General features: G+C 34.5%; 1 protein-coding gene across 4 annotated transcripts in view; it reads right to left on the bottom strand.

Annotated features, from left to right (window-relative positions):
• Positions 1-6,210, bottom strand: part of LOC106460244 (phosphatidate cytidylyltransferase, photoreceptor-specific-like) — a 103,524-nt gene that overhangs the window by 44,299 nt on the left and 53,015 nt on the right. The gene's annotated exons all lie outside the window — the stretch shown is intronic.

Here is a 6,210-nt window from a genome sequence, read left to right as displayed (position 1 = left end):
TGGAATAACCTTTATGATGCATGTTTTACTCTTTGTTTAAAGAATATCTTACATATATAAAACAACAGTTCTAAAACTACAAGTTTGTAATTATGCTTTGTTTAATTGTAAGATAAGATTTTTCAAAATATAAAGTAATTCTTTGACATGCATTCTTAGGTAAGAAAACATTAACGTTTATGATACATGCTTTACTCTTTGTTTAAAGAATATATTACATATATATAAGAGTAATAAGAATGATGTATGCCTTAGTAATGAAAGCTACAAAAATATACAAAACATTTACACATTATAATGTCCACATTTTAACGTAATAAACTTCTTGTTGTAACATAAAATTATAGGTAATAATTGTGTGCAAAACTCAAAGTGATTGACCATCGTCAATAAAGGCTTGTCCCAATTAATGGATGTTTCTCTGCTATACTCCTTGGCTTAAGTCTGAAAGAACTTAACACTCTATATCCTCATGGTGTAAAGTGCCTCCATATAAAGATGTGTTCAAAGGAACTTAATGTAAGAATAAATGGTTTAATAAACTAATTTGGTTTTGTTCCATTGACACATTAACAGAATTATCAACATTTACAGAGGGTTGAGTACATTATATTAAAATGATTTGGAATATTCTAACCAGCAGCTCACATGATAACCACAGCCAATATAAAGTTGCAATGAAACAAAATATATCAGAACAACATTTTGACAATGTTTGGTATTTCAGGCAGTTTGCTGCCACTGATAAACTGATTACTTTTGGGAAATGTACATAACAGTATATTTCAACACAGGATATTCGTACATTTAGACCATAACATTATATTCTGATAGGGAATTTAGAATTTACAAGATAAGGATGGATATCCCTTGTCCTTAATGGTTTTGGAAAACAAAGGAATATGGATCAATTTGGGGCAACATGACAATCCAGAAAGGGACCTGTAACAAATCATACCCTAGTGGTAACCAAAGTGTGGCTTCTTGTAACAGGCAAGAATCCATGAACATTAAGGTCACTGCCATAAGCTATCTGTATGTTCTGGGTAACACTAGGGAACATAATCAAGGAGTATTCATAACTTGAAAAGTGATGCAAATTACTTGTACACAAGTTACTTCCAAAATACATCCACAACAGGAAGACCAACTGTAAAAAAACTGTATGCATAAAACTTAGCTGTATAAAAATGGCAGGACATGGTAACACTTGATGAGGCATATGTGTATCTTGATAAATATAACAAGTCTCTGCCATTTTCTACCAGTCAATGAGTGAAAATAATTTCCAAAAGTTGTACATGTCACAAAACTTTTCAAAGGGATTTATGATCATCACTGGATAGTGCAGCAGGGGTAAGTTAGGGATCAGGAAAGTGCATAAAATATCAAAGTGAACTCTGCTTACTATCAGACAAATGTTCTGCACCCTTTATACCACACAGAAATACTGGTTTTGTATAGAAATGATGCTAACAGAATATGGATTCACCAAGATACAGCTTCAAGTCATAACTCTCATTCAACTGTCACATACCTCATACAACCAGAAAATGAAATGGATATAACTTCCTAAGGAGACGTAAATACTAGTCAAGTTGCTGGATACAGTGCCTATTCATTTGTGTGTGATCAGACTGTTAAAACTGGTGTTTGAAAATTTTCATTCTTCAACACTATTTTGAAGAGCTAGCAGGAATGAGTGATGTGCTTTGGACACAAAAATCTTATGACAGAGCAATGGAAACTACACTGTAGTGCTACCGTCAAGATGTGCAGTCATCAGGTAGAGCATGACCAGATGTGGTGACACAGAATACATTTGATGCAAATACTTCAGTAAGTGTTTGATAAACCTTTGTATAGTATATTCTTGCTAGTGGCTTTTGGTACTATATAGTCAAGGGTTGTTTTGTTTCAGAATTTTCACATAAAGTTATTAAAGAGCTACTTCACATAGCTATCCCTACTTTTGAGCTGATAGACTAGAAAAGAAGCATATAGTAGTACATAACTTGCCACAAACTCTAGAGCTACTCTTAGCTGACCATAAAGTAGGATTTGAAGGCAACTCTTACATGAACCCACAGCTCTTAAGTGCAAAGTGTGTTTCTGAAGCAAAGGACAATGAAATCTTCAATTAATGCCAACCACAATAAATATAGGAAACACAGACATATACTATCAAGAATTTATAAAAATAAACAGTGTGACTGTGGTAATCACAGTCAATGATTTTCTTTGCACCAATAATCAAATTATGTTTGTGTTTAAATGTCTGTTAAAAGAACCGACAGATATACTAGCAAATTAAAATAAGCGTGTGTATGTGTGTTTTGTTATAGCAAAGCCACATAGGGCTATCTGTTGTGTCCACTGAGGGGAATCAAACCCCTGATTTTAGCATTGTAAATCCTAAGACTTACAGCTGTCCCACCAGAAGATGTTTAAAATAAGTAAGCATTACACTTTACTGGTAAGTTAATAAAGGAATTACCTAAAGACATTATTTTGAGTTTGTGATTTAACATTTATCACAAGTACAAATTCATTATACCAAAATTGATAACCTTGTTTTGATTAATAAGCATTATGTTCTTTCTGTTAAAAGCTTGGAACCAAAAGAGCAATAAACCTTAAAAAAGAAAATTAAAAGTGATCTTAATCTCAGTCATGTGCAACTACATAATGTTACAGAATGTTTGCATAATATTACAGTATAACAAAATTTAGATCTCCATTACAGTGTAATACAGTAAACATTAGTTAAAACAAGGTATAATACTGATGATATGCCTGTGCTGTTGCAAGAACTCAAGTATATTACCACAGCTAAAGCAAAAATTGTAGATGTAAACTAATAGCATTAGATAAACTTAAGTCTGTTTTAGATCCTTAAGTGCAATAAGAAAACAAGTATTTCCAAAGTTAACATATCTGTCACTTTTCCAAAGAGAAGATAGCTATTAGCTTATTTCACTGATGAGACATTTTTGTGCATGCAATAAGTCTTGAGCAATACCTCCACCCCTACATGTATTAAAATGCAATGCATCAGTCTATAATTCAATAAGCATTACACTACAGCCCTGCACCAATAAGGGGGAGACACATCCTCCATGCACAGTTCTCCCCTTCAGCAAATTGTGAATATCAAATGGTCATTCTTAATGAGGCAAAAGACACACACACACACACACTGGAAGTGGGTAGGAAGGGTGGATGGTTCTGTGGAGAGGTTAATATTTATCAGGTATTTTCAGGTATGGAGAATGATGACTTCAGAAATTATACTCTCCCCTCCGAGGAACAGGTAACTAGAATCCCACATTTATAAGATGGTGGAGGGCCAATGTAGAAACTAATATATGAGCACTTTCCTGAATATAGAAACTGAAGGGGAAAAACTCATGAAGTCATGTCACCGACAGAGGGATGGGGGACCTATTGGGTCATTAGTCAGTGGGAGAATACATCAGGGAATACTCTTTGCCCAATAAAAATGGTAGAGCAATAGGTACTATGCAAAAAACTTCCTGCATAGTGCTAAAAAGTCACATAGATGGGTAGAATGTAAAGACTGCTTAACTGGAAAGTATATTTCATGGAGTAGGCAGTGCATGCATGTGTAGTGTGACTAATGCAATAAGTCAAGGTATACAGTAAATGAGAAAACTCCATGAAATATTTACCAGAAAAAGTAGATGCAGAGATGAATCTTCCCAGACCCACGTTAAATGAAAACACATGACCCATCCATCTGGCATAACTACCAGGAATGGTCTGGTCTTTAGTGTAGGGAGTGGCCTGTACTACTTCTAATTAACACTCCAGCCCTACATCTGATTGAGGGTTGCATCCACTCAGTGTCATACCATTGGGATTACATTAACCCAAAGAAAACTTTTATTACCAACATCCCCAATGACTTTGGAATGGTGAAACAAAATTTCTCCCACTCTAGTAGAAGAAATAAGAGGAAGTTGAGTAGAGGAACAAACTGAAAAGGTACTTGAAACAAACAGGAATCATTCCATCTGCATAAGATACCACAAAGGTAGATTGTACAATGAGTCACCATGAATAAGAAACTGCAAGGGAATTGTGTGAATGGATCTGGACAAGATATCCAAGAAGACGATACAGAAGATGATGGCAACTAATTGAGCTACCAATATTTCAAGAACATTGTTAAGGAAAGATTGCTTTTCTGAAACACAGACCCTAGAAATGATGCAGGTGTCCAGAAGAGTATCCCACCCAGACAATAGGCATCAGTGAACAGATGTAAGTCTGGGTGAGGTAGAAGAAGATGGATGCCAAGGGTAGTGCGAGATTAACAGAGTCATCACAACAATAAGGTGAAGAGAAGGAGGGGGGGGGACAAGAGAAGACAATGAATCTCTGGACATACTTCAATGATTAGCCAATGTCCTCTGAAGGAGATGTATATGGGTGAATCTGAGAACAAGGGCCTTGAGAAAAGCAAGAGTCCCCAACAGAGACTCAACCTTTCATACAGGAAGAGAATAAAACGTGAGATGGCTGAGCTCACACCACATACAAATGGAGGAAGACCCCCCAAGTGAATCAGATACTAAGTGGGGTGAAGACCCAGTTGGAAAGCTTGAGCAGCCAACCCAAATGAACCAACTTCTAAAGGAGAAGGGATATCTTGCCAGTAGATGCCCCAGTAGACAAGGTGAGGAACCAGTCATCCATATAAAAGTGAAACTAGAGGCCCAACAATTGCATCCTCTGCATGAAAGCTTTCAGGACCTGATTCAAAATATAAAACATCACAAAGAGAAGGTCTCTGAATTGAAAAATCTAACCATTGTGAACAAACAGGTTATGACAGGTATGCATATAAATCAGAATGTGGAGAAAAGCATCTGCAACATCAGTCTTTGACATTCCCAACCCAAAACGAAAGCACCCACATCAGAGTGAGAAAATTGTCAATCTTGAACTGAGGGACGACAAGAAATTACTTCAAGAGTAATAAATCTCTGATAAGCTGCCTCCTATCTTCTTGTGTTATTTTAAACTGAATGAAAATAATAGTTATATGTCTATTACATACACATACAAAAAAATGAAAGAATGCAGGAGAGGTAATGTGGGTTTGAAGTTTTAATATATCACAGAATGTCACAATCACAAGTCCATACTATCTACAAACATAACATGTACTAGTTCTGTATGGGGAAAATCATATTAAAGGCATATTCCTTTGTCTTTCTTTCCAATTATTCTACTCAGAAAACTATACTCAACTGTCCACCTAGCTGTGTCAAAAGGCCAGTTTAGGTAGTGATGGGGTACACTAAAAGAGTAACACACCATCTGTGCCAAATCCTTCAGCAGTACATGAACATGTTTGTGATTACCAACATGTTAGCCTTTAACTGAGTGTCTATACCACTGGCCAGGATGATATTAAAAGAAAGGAAGAAAAGTTGGTATAAACCTAGCCCCTGAAATGTGAAAAAAGATTCCCAAAGAGACACTAGATAACCATTCAAATTACTAATCATGCTAAAGTTACATGCTTTTGTAATAATATTTTATAAGTTGTCAGAAGTACACAATATTATGTACTAATATGGTCTTTGGAAACAAAATATTATTCACAATATTTTGTCCATCACTAATTTTGTTTCATTCTTATCACAGAAACATAGGAAAGTACTTTAAGGCAATAAATATTTCCATATTACAAAATGGCCTGACATCAAAAATGTATCTTAAAGCACAACTAAACTATCCTCATAAATATTTTCACCTTTCTCACATTTACTTTAATTTCCTATAACAGTATCAAGAGGACTTTCCCTATAAGTCAATAGTTTAAGGAACTTAGAGACAAATTGACATTTGAACTTCACATAACTTATCCTAAAAAGGATTATCATTGTTAAATATATTGTATATACTTATAAATGTTACTTTCCTTTTGTTTAAAATAAGATTAAACCATATAAACTTAATAAAAAATTTATTCTTATACCAATTTATAAGATTTTTTACTTTTACTTTGTCATGTGCTACAACAGAATATGCTTAGATTTAATAACACCAATATAATCTATTAAATATTAGAAATGGTAACTTCATATGTATGTATATACGTGTGTTATCACTTTTGCTAATGCTTCTCATTCAGAATGTATAAAAATTCAATATGCAACATATTTCTAATTAGCT

Source organism: Limulus polyphemus, unplaced genomic scaffold, assembly GCF_000517525.1.
Source record: "Limulus polyphemus unplaced genomic scaffold, Limulus_polyphemus-2.1.2 Scaffold734, whole genome shotgun sequence".
NCBI classification, from domain to species: domain Eukaryota; kingdom Metazoa; phylum Arthropoda; class Merostomata; order Xiphosura; family Limulidae; genus Limulus; species Limulus polyphemus.
This window is presented reverse-complemented; position numbering and strand designations above follow the sequence as displayed.